The following is a 13592-nucleotide window of genomic DNA, read 5'->3' on the forward strand; positions in this document are numbered from 1 at the left end:
TCGGCATTTAGCAGTATGGGTATCCAAACCCCTGCCAGACTGGCCCCCTGCCCCCCCATCCTGTCAATGTAGTCGGATATCTCATCAATGTAAAGTCCAAAAAGGGTGGGTGACAGTGGGCATCCCTGCTTCACCCCAATGGTGCTAGTCATTGTATCTGACATGCCTCCAGGAGTCCGTACTATGCCTATCACCGCCTCATATAATGCATAAATGCCCCACTGCATCACCTCAGGAACACCAATGTCATGCAATCTCCTCATGAGTCTGGCACGTGGCACCGTGTCAAAGGCTTTGCGGAAATCCACAAAGCAGCAATATATCCTCTTCCCCCGTGCTCGTCCCTCCTCAATGAGAGCCCTGAGGGTAAATATGTGATCCAAAGTCGTGAAACCTCGTCTAAAACCTACCTGCCGAGGTGCTCCGAGTCCATGTGTCTCAGCCCATCTACTCAGCTCTCAATCCAAAATAGATCCGAATATCTTGGCCAAGCAATGGCCAATCATGATGGTCCTATAGTTCCCTGGTATCATGGGGTCACCACTCTTAAATAGAGGTACAATAGTATGTGCCGACCAACTGTCTGGGAAACCTTCGCAAATGGCCCTATTAAACATGTGTACTAGCAGTGGTACCAATACATCTCTGGCATGTGAAAAATGTTCTGCCACCAGACCATCCTGGTCTTGGGCTCTTCCATTACGCAGTCTGTCAATAGCATCCAAAACCCTCCGAATGGTGACAAAAGTAATATGATCCGGGCGAGTCGTTGATGGATAAGGGATGAGGGGCTGCCCTGGTACTTCATATAAAGTTCTTGCATATTCATGCCATGCCTCAGGTGCTGTGGTAGGTGTGGGTGGCTATTGCTCATGGAACATCTTCCACGCCCTTTTGTTGTCCTGCCCCAAAAATAGTTGGTATATCTCCATCTCAAGCTTGGCCAGGTAATCCCGCTTCTTCTTCCACACAAGGCGTTTGAAGAGCGTTCTAGCCTGTCTATGTGTGTGGATGCCAAGGGTGATCTCCCGTTGCAAGCGGTCACGAGTCTTGCAACATTCATCATCGTACCAACCATTCTGTGGGGCCGTATGGCGAGGAGGAGTAGAAAGAGGAGGGGTATACGGGAAAGCATATGCTGCTGAACCATGTAATACATCTCCCAACTCTTTCGTAAGCTCATCAAGTGGATTGCTCAGGTCAAGAGCGAACAGACCATCAGATACTGCACTGCCACATACCCTAGAGGTCTCCCGAGTAAAGTGATATCTTGGGTATCTGGTATGACTAGAGGGTGGTGTGCCTAACATATCCACAAGTCACAGAAAATGTCAAATATGCATGGTCTGTTGCTATCCCAATGGGTCTGCCCGAAATGGAGAGATCCTGTATATCATGTATCAAGGTAGGTGAGCCCATCAGGTAATCCACTGTACTAGCTCCTCCCTTTTTGTTCCAACATGTGAGAGCATCTGAACCTAGCCAACAGGATAGGCCATTATAGATAACTAGCCCATGTGCACTCCCCAAAGCTAGGAAGTGTCTCCCATATTCTGTCACCTCTCCTATGTCCTGGGCAAATCTCTGCATCCCTATCTCATCCGCTGCTAGCTCACGGTACATGGGCTCATCCGTAGCATAGAGAGCTGATTGTTCCCGGCCTGTACGTGCATTAAAGTCCCCCGTTAGTAGTACATCTCCCAAGCTCGCAAATCTCATGATGTCCTCGTACAACGGCATATATGGTGATTCTCCCAGCGTGGCGTATCTAGAATGTGCCGGTGGGAAGTAGCATACTGCAATGTAAATGTCCCAAGGTCTATTTGTGCTCACTTTGATCCACATGTAGCGTGCGTCTGCACCTCTATGCATCACATGTACTGCCTCCTGTAAGTCCTCCCTTAACAGTACTGCTACCCCCCCACTTCCTCTAGTCCCCCCTGCTATGCGTGGTTGGGGTCGACATTCTGATTCCCATCTATACCCAGGATCCTCCGGTAATTTACTCCCTACACATTGGTGTGTCTCTGTATACATGGCAATATCCCGGCCTTTGAGAGTGTCCTCAAAGTATCCTGCATCTACCTGTAGGGAGTTCCACACCAATAACTTCAAGGTCCCATAGGCCGCGCCCCGTCAGGATGACCAGCGCTCCCGGATAAATACTTGCCCATCTCTATATACAGCCCACTTCCCCTCACGTGCTTCGAGCACTCGAGGGTGTTTTTCTTCTGGTGTGCTACCTAAGCCGGCGTAAGATCCTCATCTAGATAAATTTTCTCTCCCTTAAGCGTGGCCCTCTTGGCGAGAAAGGCCTTCTTCTTATCCATATCTGCAAATTTCAATATCAATGCTCATGCTCTGGTGGCATCCTTTCCCACTCTCTAGGTCTCTGCTATAGGAATCTCTGTGGCTCCTATCTTTGTACTCAGTGTCTTAGCATCTTCTTGAGGAGCACCTTTCTCGCCCCACCCTGTAACCCGTACATGTAGGGCTCTGGCTTGCCATTTAGCCTCTTCTTCGAGGGTTGCATTCATCACCTCTACTTTATTGTCAGGCATTCCCTTGTGCTTTTTCACCACATCAATCCACTTAGCATTTTCCTCCACCTCCGCCTTGGTGCGCTGTGCAACCTCGGAGAAGGTTTTTATCTCCTTCTCCACCAGTATTCTTAGAGAGAGGGAGAGAGTAGGCAATGATCAAGTTCTATTATCATAGCATGAGATTACAAGGGGTTGAAGCAGCTAGCAAATGGGTGATAGATGATATGCACTGGGAATGGTTGGATACAACAAATGGGAGAGAGACCCTTTATATAGGAAGGCCAAGAGCTGGCCGACTGGCTCCTATGAACCTAGCCGACTGCAATTCAGCCCACGACTAGCATAAAATGCCCATGCCTCAATATAAGCACCAGTTCCCACACATGAGATGCACATAAAATTCTAACACCCCCTCTGTAGCTCATAGTGTGCGAAAGAAGGAAGAAGAAAACTAATGACAAAGATGCCACCATGGACACCCAAGTATCGGTCGGATAATAAATACACCGCAAGGTTTCTGCCGTACGTACGTACGGATCTGTACAGTACGGTACAGCCATACGGTACGGTGCCGTACTGTACAGATCCATACGGAATCATTTAAAAAAATAAAAAATGTGTGGCGTGTGGCGAGGCACGTGTGTGGCAATCATGCGATTGTAGATAAGCGACCAAAATTTGGGCATTTTGTGTGTACTTGCAAAATCGTGTCCCCTGTGTGTACCTGCAAAACTTTGCAAAGCAAATTTCTTCGCTCTCTCTCCCGCCCAGACTTCATCATGCCGCGCAAGACTAACCCAAACTGGGCAATCCACACCAATGTCCTGAGGGTTGTTAACACCCCTTCTCAGCAAGGGTCAGGTACTCGGCTATGGGCATGCAAGTATTGCGGGGAGCAGTACACTAGCACCATAACTCGTGTCATCAAGCACATGACAGGTATCGGGTGCACCAATCAATGTGGTCCATGTGATAAAATACCACAAGCTGCGAGGGACCAACTGATTGCGGAGAATTGTCCTGAAATGGGTGGTGCAAGCAGTGTTAGAGGTGGTGAAAGTACGCAAGATGCTCTCCATGATGCTTTTATTGGAGATGTTACAGGTTCAGGTACACTAGATGAGGGTGAAAGTCTTTTGGCTTCAGCCCAATCCACCACAGGCAGGAAGAGGGCACATATTGCCGATGATGAGGACCTCCTGCCACAAGATGCGAGAGGTACAAGGGAGGCATCAAAGCAATCCACTCTGCGTTCTTGTATCTCATCACAAGCTTGGGTAAAGGAGCGGCAAAGGGTGGCAGAAATGGAGATTTGTCGTACTCTTATTGAGTGTAATATATCCTTCAATGTGTTAAGGACAGACCAATGGAAAAGAATGGTGAAAGCAATTGCGCAGGTAGGGCCTACTGAGACGTGGACAGGTCTTGAGTATACGAAGATGCGTACATCCATGTTGGATGAGCAGAAGGCCTTGATAGACAAGGCGCTCACTCCTGTGAAAGCTGGCTGGCAAGAGTTTGGATGCACTATTATTTCAGATGGGTGGGCGGACATTCGCAAGAGGCACATAATCAATATCCTTGTGTCATCTTGCTTGGGCACCTATTTCTTGTGTGCCGTGGATGCAGGGAGAGCAGGAGACAGGATCACAGGGGAGTTCATTTATGGCCACATTCGACAGGCTATCCTTGAGGTTGGGGTGGACAATGTTGTGCAGGTGGTGACCGACAACGCCTCTAACTGCAAGGCAATGGGTCAAATGGTCGAGGCAGAGTTTCCACATATAGTGTTGACTCCATGTGCTGCCCATTGTCTTGATTTACTTATGGAAGACATTGGGAAGCTTGTTTGGGTGCAGCCCATTGTTGCAGATGCTGTAAAGATCACCACCTTCTTCCGCAAGAAGCATCAGGCTCTTGCCATCTTTCGGAGCCATAGTCCTTTGGATATGGTGAGACCCTCCAAGACCAGGTTTGCCTACATATTCTTGGTCTTGGATAGGCTCTACAAGATAAGAGATTCACTATCATCAACAGTTGTGGATCCAAGGTGGCGACAGATGCATCATTCAGAGGATGAGCGTACAAAATAATTGCAGAGGCGGATCCTGGATGATGATTTTTGGCAGCAAGTTCATAGCCTTTCAGTTGCACTTAAGCCCGTGTATGTCCTTCTCCGACTTACAGACATGGAGGGCTCAACTTTGGGGCTGGTCTTTCATTTGTTTATGCAAATGAAAGACCATGTTGCTCAGTGCTCCATGATGACTGCTCAACGGTAAGCAATAGTTCTAATTTCTTCCTCTTTCTTTGATTTTTATGACTTCTCGATTCTCGATTCTCATGACATGTCAGGACTGACATGTGTACACTTAGCACTATAACCTAAGACATGTATTTTCAATCTCTCATTTTCAGCCGAGGTGAGATCTTGGACATTGTAGACAAACGGTGGACATTCATGAGCCGTCCCATCCATGCGATGGCTGCCATGCTCCATCCTCTCTACAGGTCGCTAGAGCTATGGAATAATACTGCTTTGAGCATGAAGCAATCAGAGTATGTTGGAAGAATGTTCTCAGAGGAGGAGCAACTTCAGATCGATAGAGAGTTCACCACTTACATGAGTGGTATTGGTGCTTCATTTGCGAGACCTGTGTCATTGAGGAAGGAAGCCATGAAATTCCCTTTGACATGGTGGCACTCTTATGGAAGGGTTGGTCTTCCAAACCTTTCACGCTTTGCTCTTCGTGTTCTATCTCAAGTAACTTGTAATTAATCTCTAAAGTATAGTCTTCGGAAGTGAAGCTTGATGTTTTAGCATTAAAAGATTTACAAATTTGCTCGCATTGCACTCATTTTTGCACAGGATTGCTCAGCGGGAGCATGTGAGCGGAATTGGAGTTCATACTCTCTTATACACACCAAGATTCGGAATCGCCTTAGTACTTCTCAATTAGAGAAGTTGGTGTACTGCAGAGCTAACATGAGGCTTGTGCGAAGCTACCATGCTTTGGGGTCACCGAAGCAGGTATAAATTGGAATTTGGACTCAAGAAGAACTTAGAAGTAGAAATTTTTTTCTAGTTCAATGAATATCCAATATGCAATTTCTGGCATGTTTAAATAGGTTGATCCAACACTACTCAAATTGGTAGATGAACCCAGCCCGCGGAGCTTGTGGATCGGCAGATTAGAGATGAGCAAGATGAGATTTTGAGAGCTTTACATAGAGAGCTTGAGAGCGTGGATCATTGTGTGACCCGCTTACGTGCACGATCTCTCAGCATTCCTCTACGCCAGGCAGCTCCAGATCCAGGCTTTGCGAGACGAGAGAGCATTCGCAGGGGAAAGCTTCCAGTTCGTCGCACCCAGCAGAGGCGTGCAAATGAGGCTGTCGAACTCATTCACTCAGATTCCCGAGGCACATGACGAGGATGCACTGGAGCTTGTTGCTGCTGAGCCAGAGTTCGATGAAGAGGGCAATGGTATCAATGATGGAGGCATGCTCTCTTCAGAAGACTCATCATCTTCATCTGATGATGAGATTTGAGACTCTTGCGTCTAGACTCTAGAGTCTAGACAACTGTAGTGTTTCATTGTTTTGCTTTTTGCACTTGTGGACCAGGACATGTGCTGTAGACATGATATTTGTACTCTCTTTTATCATCTATGACTTTCATGGTTCTTGCTTATATCACTATGACTGTTGACATGAGGTATTGTGTAATGGGCTTGGTAACTGATAATTGATTTAAACTTTAAGTAATGAGGTTCAATCTTTATTTTAAGTATTTTGGTTGCTATGTCTACAAAATATTCAGGTTTCTAGGACTGTTTACAAATGGTACGTACTGTTTACGTACCTTAAAATTTGTTCCGTACAGAAGTACGTTCCGTACGTACTGATAGCGTGCCGTACACTACGTACCTTTCCACCTTGATACACCGTGGAAAATGCACCTCCCAACCTCTCTCTTCAAAACACAATGCCACCCTGAACAGCAAAAAAGTCTACTTGGCTCCGATTCCCACACCAGTGTGCAGTGAACTCCATTCACCCCATCAATGGACTATGAACGCATCAAGTCCCAGAACCTCGAACAATGAACTTGGAACACATCCAGTCCATAGCTTCTGCTACACCAAGCAATGAATCTGGAACACAACCACTCCATGGCTATCAAAATTGACCTTTACCTAACAGATTTTTCATGCTTGGAACTCCAACTCCAGTTCCCATGCACCAGAAATGAGGAGCTACTAATAGCCCCCTCTCCCGCCCACAAGCCTCCTTTGGCTGGAAGCACACATGGGCAAACTATCTGTATAATTAGAGAAGAACACCATCTTGATCCTCTCGAGCTAGCCCTAGATGAATCACTAGAAGCATCTGAATCATTGTCCTGTGTCCTATCTTTGCCCTTCTTTCTGAGATAAAGACTTGCCCTTGCACATAGGCAATTACCTCAGGTGGAGCAAAAGAGAGGCCTCGCAGGGATCCAGGGTAGAGACAGGCTTAGCATAGCATCGACATCAACTCAGCTATTCCTCAAGAGTGGCTGACTCCTATTCCAAACCCGACCCCCCCTGGTGTGGCTAGGCATGTTCACAAGACACGATATCCTTGTGGCAGTCCATGGAGCAGATGAGGATAGTGGTCTGCTCCCTTTTTCTATTGGATCCCATGGTAGACTATAGAGATCAAAGCACCCCTTGGAGGATTTCAGGGGCTGCACCTTGCAGCAGGTGAGGGGGATTGGTTTTCAGGCACGAGCATGGCACATAGATCCAACACCGGCCAAGGTGGCCAGGGAGAGACCTTGGTGGCTATGGATTTGGGAGTGCCGACCTCTCACACGGTTGCGGTGGGACCCAGGAGAGTGGACTTGGCATGATCACACAAGTCAGGTGGAGACCCTAGAAGCCCCTTTCTTTGCATATACAACGCGGCTTGGCCGCAGGATCTAGATGCCTAAGATAGAAGGCACACCGGCAGTAGCAGCTCACTAGCAATCTCAGGGCCTATCACAGTGCTTACTTTCATTTTTCTGGAAAAGGCTTTGGGACAGCTTTCGGCTGAGGAAGATCACTCTCTTTCTTTGGCTAACGGCACAAAGGAGTATGGCGGTTGGTACTTGGCTGGCAATCGGAGGTCGGTCAGCAGCTTGCCCGAGGTGCGGCCACCCCCAAGAGTCTCAGCGACATTGCCTTTGGGATTGCCCGAAGGCTCACCAAATAGGGCATCGACCCGGATCATCACTTGGGGTACCGTCGCTTGGGCCACCGAGGCTAGAGTGGTCAAGACTTACGAGGAGGATGGGGGAGGACGAGGCCTTCAGGTCTCCCACCATCGTATTGCAGCAATACCAATCACTACCCCACCAGCAGGTATCTGGCGACCTGGCTCATGCCAGTGATGAGCAACCTGGCACATCTAGCGTGCTAGATGTAGCGAGGCCATCGAGGGTACCCACACTCCGCCGGCTGAGACCATCAGGAGCATATGGCTCGATATCATTCACACCCTCCGCAGTCAGTGGGGGAAGCTGCAGGGAGGTTCTAACCGCATGCGGAAGCGGCGGAAAGCCTTCTTGAGACTTTGCAAGCATAGCTCTTTCCTCACAGATAGAGGCAGTGACCCCATTTGGCATTACAAACCACCTATATGGTTGTTCTCCCCCCCCCCCCTCCCCCTATATGAGATAGCCTTCTCCTCACAGAGCGGCTAGCCGGAGGAGAAGCATCTCTTCCCCTTTGATCATTTGTCTCCCGCCCTTATATGAGGTGAGGCTGTATTTAGCCCGTCGTCGTCGTACTTAGCCCTTTGCGACTGTTTTCTCTTTAACTAATAGAAGGATCTTTTTCCTAGAAAAAAAATAAAAATAAAGATAATTGCCTATGTGTGGTGTCTGACATGAGGCGAAAGGTTTTGGATGAGTGCCATGCTCCTTCATATGCTAGTCATAGAGGCATAATGCCTACTACCCACATGATTGAGCGATATTTCTTTTGGCCAAGTATGCAGAAGGACATAAGAGGCACATGTACGTGCATGTATCACGTGTCAAAAGGTGAAATTTGATACCAGGTTTTCTGCCTATTCCCACGCAACCATGGGATAGTATTACAATGGATTTCATTATGGATTTGCCACGGACCCAATAGGGTAATGATGCTATTTGGACAATTATGGACAGGTTTAGCAAGCACGCTCACTTCTTGCCAGTCCAGAAGACCATCAAAGCTAAGCATATGGTTAAAATATATCTTGCAAGTGTTCAAGCATCATGGAATGCCGAAGTCCATTGTGGGGGATAGAGATCCCAAGACTACAAGTCTCTTTAGGCAGGCCTTACTTGATAATATGGGCACAAAATTGGACTTCTCATTAGCTCATCACCCTCAAACGGATGGGCAAAGTAAGGCTACAAATTCAGCCGTGTTGGATCTCTTGAAATGTTATGTGGCGGATCAGAAGTCTTCTTGGGAGAAGTACTTACCACTTGTGGAATTTGCATACAACACGGTGCATGCATCTATGGGAAAGGCCCCGTTTGAGATTGTCTATGGTAAAGTGGTTTTGCCACCCATCCTTCGCACAAAGAATGAGATATTTGCAGCTGATGAGTATGTAAGAGACTTGGATATTGCTTTTGCTCAGGTACGGACAACCATTGCAAAGGTCACAAGACAAGCATCAAAAGGCTGCCGACAAGCATAGAAGGCAATTTGATCTTAAAGAGAATGATTGGGTATTGCTGGAATTCGAGAAAGCAAGACTTGCCAAAAGGCCTGGCAAAGACAGTGCATACCCTAAGCTTGCGACCAAGTAGTATGGGCCTTTTCGAATGATTGAGAAGATCAATGACAAGGTGGAAAGGTACGTAAGATACGGTACGAATTAGGTACGTAAGGTATGCATTCAAGTACGGGTTCAAATTTTGAGGTATGTTAAATACGTAAGTTACGTAAAAACATAAAATGAGTGAAAAACTGCAACTTTAAATTTGAAAAACAATTCATTTCTGAACAACACCACAATTACCAAAATGAGAGCTATCAGTAAACAAAGGCATAAATAGGTTTCATGAAATGGAATCACTCGAACATTCAGTACCCATGACTCCAATGTCACGGGTTACATACTATAAGCAATCAATCAAAATTTAAAAGTTAAAAGACAGTTTACTATCTAGAGAAGCCAAAAAATAATAGTTCTAGTCACTAGTGTCACTATCACTGCACATTACATCAATCCACTTCATCACCGGCAGATGATGAAGAAGATGAAGATTCAAGATCTCCATCTGTCAACATGTTTTCTTCACTATCATACTCTGGCTCTGCAATGGTGGTGACCGCAGCGGGGCTGGCACCGCATCATCATCATCTCTCGCTGCTAAGTTGTTTGTACCAAAAGTATGTGGGTATCGTGCGATAAAACACACACATAAGTTAAACAAGAAAGTGCATGTACCTACTTGGGTGTACCCAACGTGTGGACACGGCTAAAATCGGCAACGGCGGCCGGCCTAGGGTTTTTTTTGGCCCAAAATGTTTTTAAAAACTGCCACATATGGCCAATGAGGTGATAGCTCAAGTGGTGAAGGTGTTTGCATAGGACCAAGAGGTCTTGGGTTCAAAACCCCCCTTAGTGCTTCCTCGGCAGCATCGCCTACGAGTGGATAAATAAGTGCTCACGGGCGATGAAAAATTGGTAACTATGGGAGGATCTTGGGCCAAAGGCCAGTTTGAATAAAAAAAATTTATTACTACGATCAATCCCTCACATGTCACAAAATGGAAGAGAGGCCCTTTATATAGGAAGGCCAAGAGCTAGCCAACTGGCTCCTATGAACTTGGTGTTAGATATCATCCCCTTGCTGCTGGCTTCCTGTGTGGTATCTTATTTTAGCCTTTAGGGCTGACCAAGTTAGCTAGAGGGGCTGGTCACCCTTGACATCATTTTCCCATATTTTCCCCATTTTATGGAGTCTTGGACATTTTATCCTAGTCGTGGAGAGCTAGTTAGCTGCCCCTACATGGGCATATGTATAGCCGGTCCCTCCCTCGCTCTTTTTCATTACTTAGCATTGTTTGCTGCAATCCCTCACATACGAGGCCTTCTCCCCTCTTGCTCGGGACTCGTATTCTTGGTTGGCGATATTGAGAGCAGGTCTATACCTGTGTTTCCTCTCCATCTCTCTCTCTCACTCTCTCTCCTGTGTTTCCACTTTCCATCTTCCGCCTATCATGGTATCAGAGCGCCGGTGACATGCAGTGTTGGATGCTCCCACCTGCATTTTTTCTTCTGAGTCTTGCTGCTGGTCAGTCTGCCTCTTCCAAGCACTTCTCCACAGCAGCTTGAGGTTATCCGTTACTGGTTTCGACCCCTAAGATCCCTTCTTCACCTATCGGCTGCTCTGTTTCAAGGCAGCAGCACCTTGTGTGCTGCGTTTTTTTTCTACATGTGGTTTTGCAGCAGTTTTCAGTATTCATGTATCCCTGTAGTGTTGTCGGCCTGTTCTGTGCAAGACAGCAGCAACATATGTGCTGCATTTTTCTCCTACAGGTCTTCTGATGCTGATTGGCTGATCTGAGGCTTGGTGGTTGGCCTGATCTTGCTGGTAGCTCTACCTTCACCTGGGCTTCTTCCGCTGGACCCGAAGGTACCTTCTCTTCAGCGTTTTTCCTCATATGAGGTGTGGAACCTGGTTGGCCTGAATTTTCAGGTTTGCAGCCCTTTGGTTGGCTGCGGTTTCTTCTCCAGTGGACACATATCACTTGCAGAGGGGTTTGTGTGGATTGTGGCTTTGGTGGTAGTTTGGTACTTGAGGAGGACACTGAATTTCTGATATCAGTCAGCGTTTTTCTGATTTTGGAGCATCTACACCTGTGTTTTGTTCCTGGCCTACACAGCTACCCGGTCTCTTCATGGTCCTTGCCTTCTGTTGGCGGTGGAGTGCTGTTTTTTTGCTGGACAGCAATGTTTTGGTTGTGTTTTTCTTCCCAAAGGATTTTTCTACACTTAGAGGGGACCCATCTCCAGCTACTTCACTTGAGGATCAGTTTCGGGAGTTGTTTTGTATCTGTGGAGACTTTCTTCTGTGAGACAGGAGTTCACAGATTTTGGAGGAGAGTAGTGATCTTTTCAGAGATCCTGAGCAGAATTTATTTTGTCCAAGCCTGTGTTCTTTGCAGTGTTTGCAGAGAAAGGAGGGTGTTTTGCCTGTGAGGTGTGATCCTTTCACATGGATCACTTGTTTGTTGCTGATTCTTGGGATCTGATTCTACTTATGGAAGAGTCTTCTGCTATCAATGCTGCTTTTGTGGACCTTGTTACCACTGCAGTTTATATTCCCTTCCTCATTGTAAGGAGTCTACCTCCGCCTCTCTTTGTGATGCTTCTGAGGATGCCCCTCCTCCTGCCAGTTCTGCATTGGGTTTGATGCAGTGTGCTGGTTTGTTGTTTTGGAGGATGGATTTTTGGACCCGGTGGGACACCAACGGGTTTACTGATGCTTTGTGGATTTTAGCAAAGCTTTTGATACAATGCCTCGAGCCAAACTACTACAGAGACTCCAAGATTTGGGGGTACCATCAGACATGATTTGGGGGATCATGGCATTATATGAGTCGGTCATAGGGCAGGTGAGATGCCCAGGAGGATTATTAGAGGAGATCTCCACTACCATTGGAGTAAAGCAAGGATGCCCACTGTCTCCCACTCTCTTTAGCCTCTACATCGACAAGATTTCGGCCTTCATTTTGATAGAGGAGGGGGAGGAGGCGTATCGCTAGCAGGCATCCTTGTTTCCATACTACTTTATGCTGATGACATTGTGCTTATTGCAGATTCTCCAGAGGCTCTCCAGAGCCATCTTGACACATTACACGACTTTTTTGCACAGCGGGATCTCACAGTAAACCTTGGGAAAACCAAGGTTATGGTATTCAACACATCCCCTATTTTCACATCTCAACTTGAGTTTCACCTACATGGGCAGCCCAGAGGAGATTGCATATTCATGTGTACTTGAGAGTCACTTTTACAGGACCGGTCTTCTCGATGAGCCATGCTGCAGAGGCTAGACTGATGCGAGGATATGCTTCTCTTGCTCTCATGGAGAGACAATGCTTCCAGGCCCACTTCCAAGAGCCAAGGACCAAGATGTGGCTATTTGACACCTTGGTCACTCCGGCATTGATGTATGGAGCACCCTTCTAGGCACCTGATCTTATAGTGGCCAAATGGTCGAGGATATAGAGGCCTCACGTCATGATGCTCTCCCGTATGATATGCACGAAACCATCAGTCCCACATGATATTATCCTGGTAAAGTTTGCCGCAACACCCATGGTAGTAGAGGCACTCTTCCAGACAATCACATACTTTCACAGGATCAGTGCCATGCCCCCCTGGAGACTCCCGAGGCTCGCTCTATAGTCCTCCCAACAGCTAGCAGCAGATGGGCACGGGTCATGGTATAGCCAAGTATGCACCTGGTTCACGAGGCAAGGACTCAGGATGGATCGCCTCCCCCCACTCCAGTATGACGCGGACTCCCCATTCATCAAGCTCTATCAAGATGACACGAACCGGGTGATCTGATATGATTTATTGGGACTATACATACAGGATACTTGGATCACAACACATGAGCCACTCTCACACAAATGGAAATACTACATGGATACTTTCATGAGGCTTACAGAGGATGGTTTCATACTGAGGGACAGATATCTTGACATATACATGTCACATGCCATGTGGATTGCAGTGGGCCAATTGCGGGTGTCATCGCACCGCCTGAGGATAGAGACAAGGAGTGAGGAGAGGATATGCACTATGTGCCAACAAGAGGTCAAGTCAGAGGAGCACTTCATATGCAAATGCACCGTATATTATGAGATTCGAGGGAGGTTCCACTGTCTCTTTAGAGAGGTGTTTGGACCCTTATCCAGGATCATATTACCGAGATCAGCAATGCCTCGGCTCTTCCTACTAGAGCTTCATCGCCACAGACTCGCTGATTAGGGAGTCGAG

At 47.1% G+C, this 13592-nt stretch overlaps 1 protein-coding gene across 6 annotated transcripts in view; it reads right to left on the minus strand.

The window, feature by feature from the left end:
* Positions 1 to 13592, minus strand: part of LOC147619292 (uncharacterized) — a 93273-nt gene that overhangs the window by 62655 nt on the left and 17026 nt on the right. The window lies entirely within an intron of this gene.

This window comes from Cibotium barometz, chromosome 33 (genome assembly GCF_041138505.1).
Source record: "Cibotium barometz isolate CiBa-2024 chromosome 33, ASM4113850v1, whole genome shotgun sequence".
Lineage (NCBI taxonomy): Eukaryota > Viridiplantae > Streptophyta > Polypodiopsida > Cyatheales > Cibotiaceae > Cibotium > Cibotium barometz.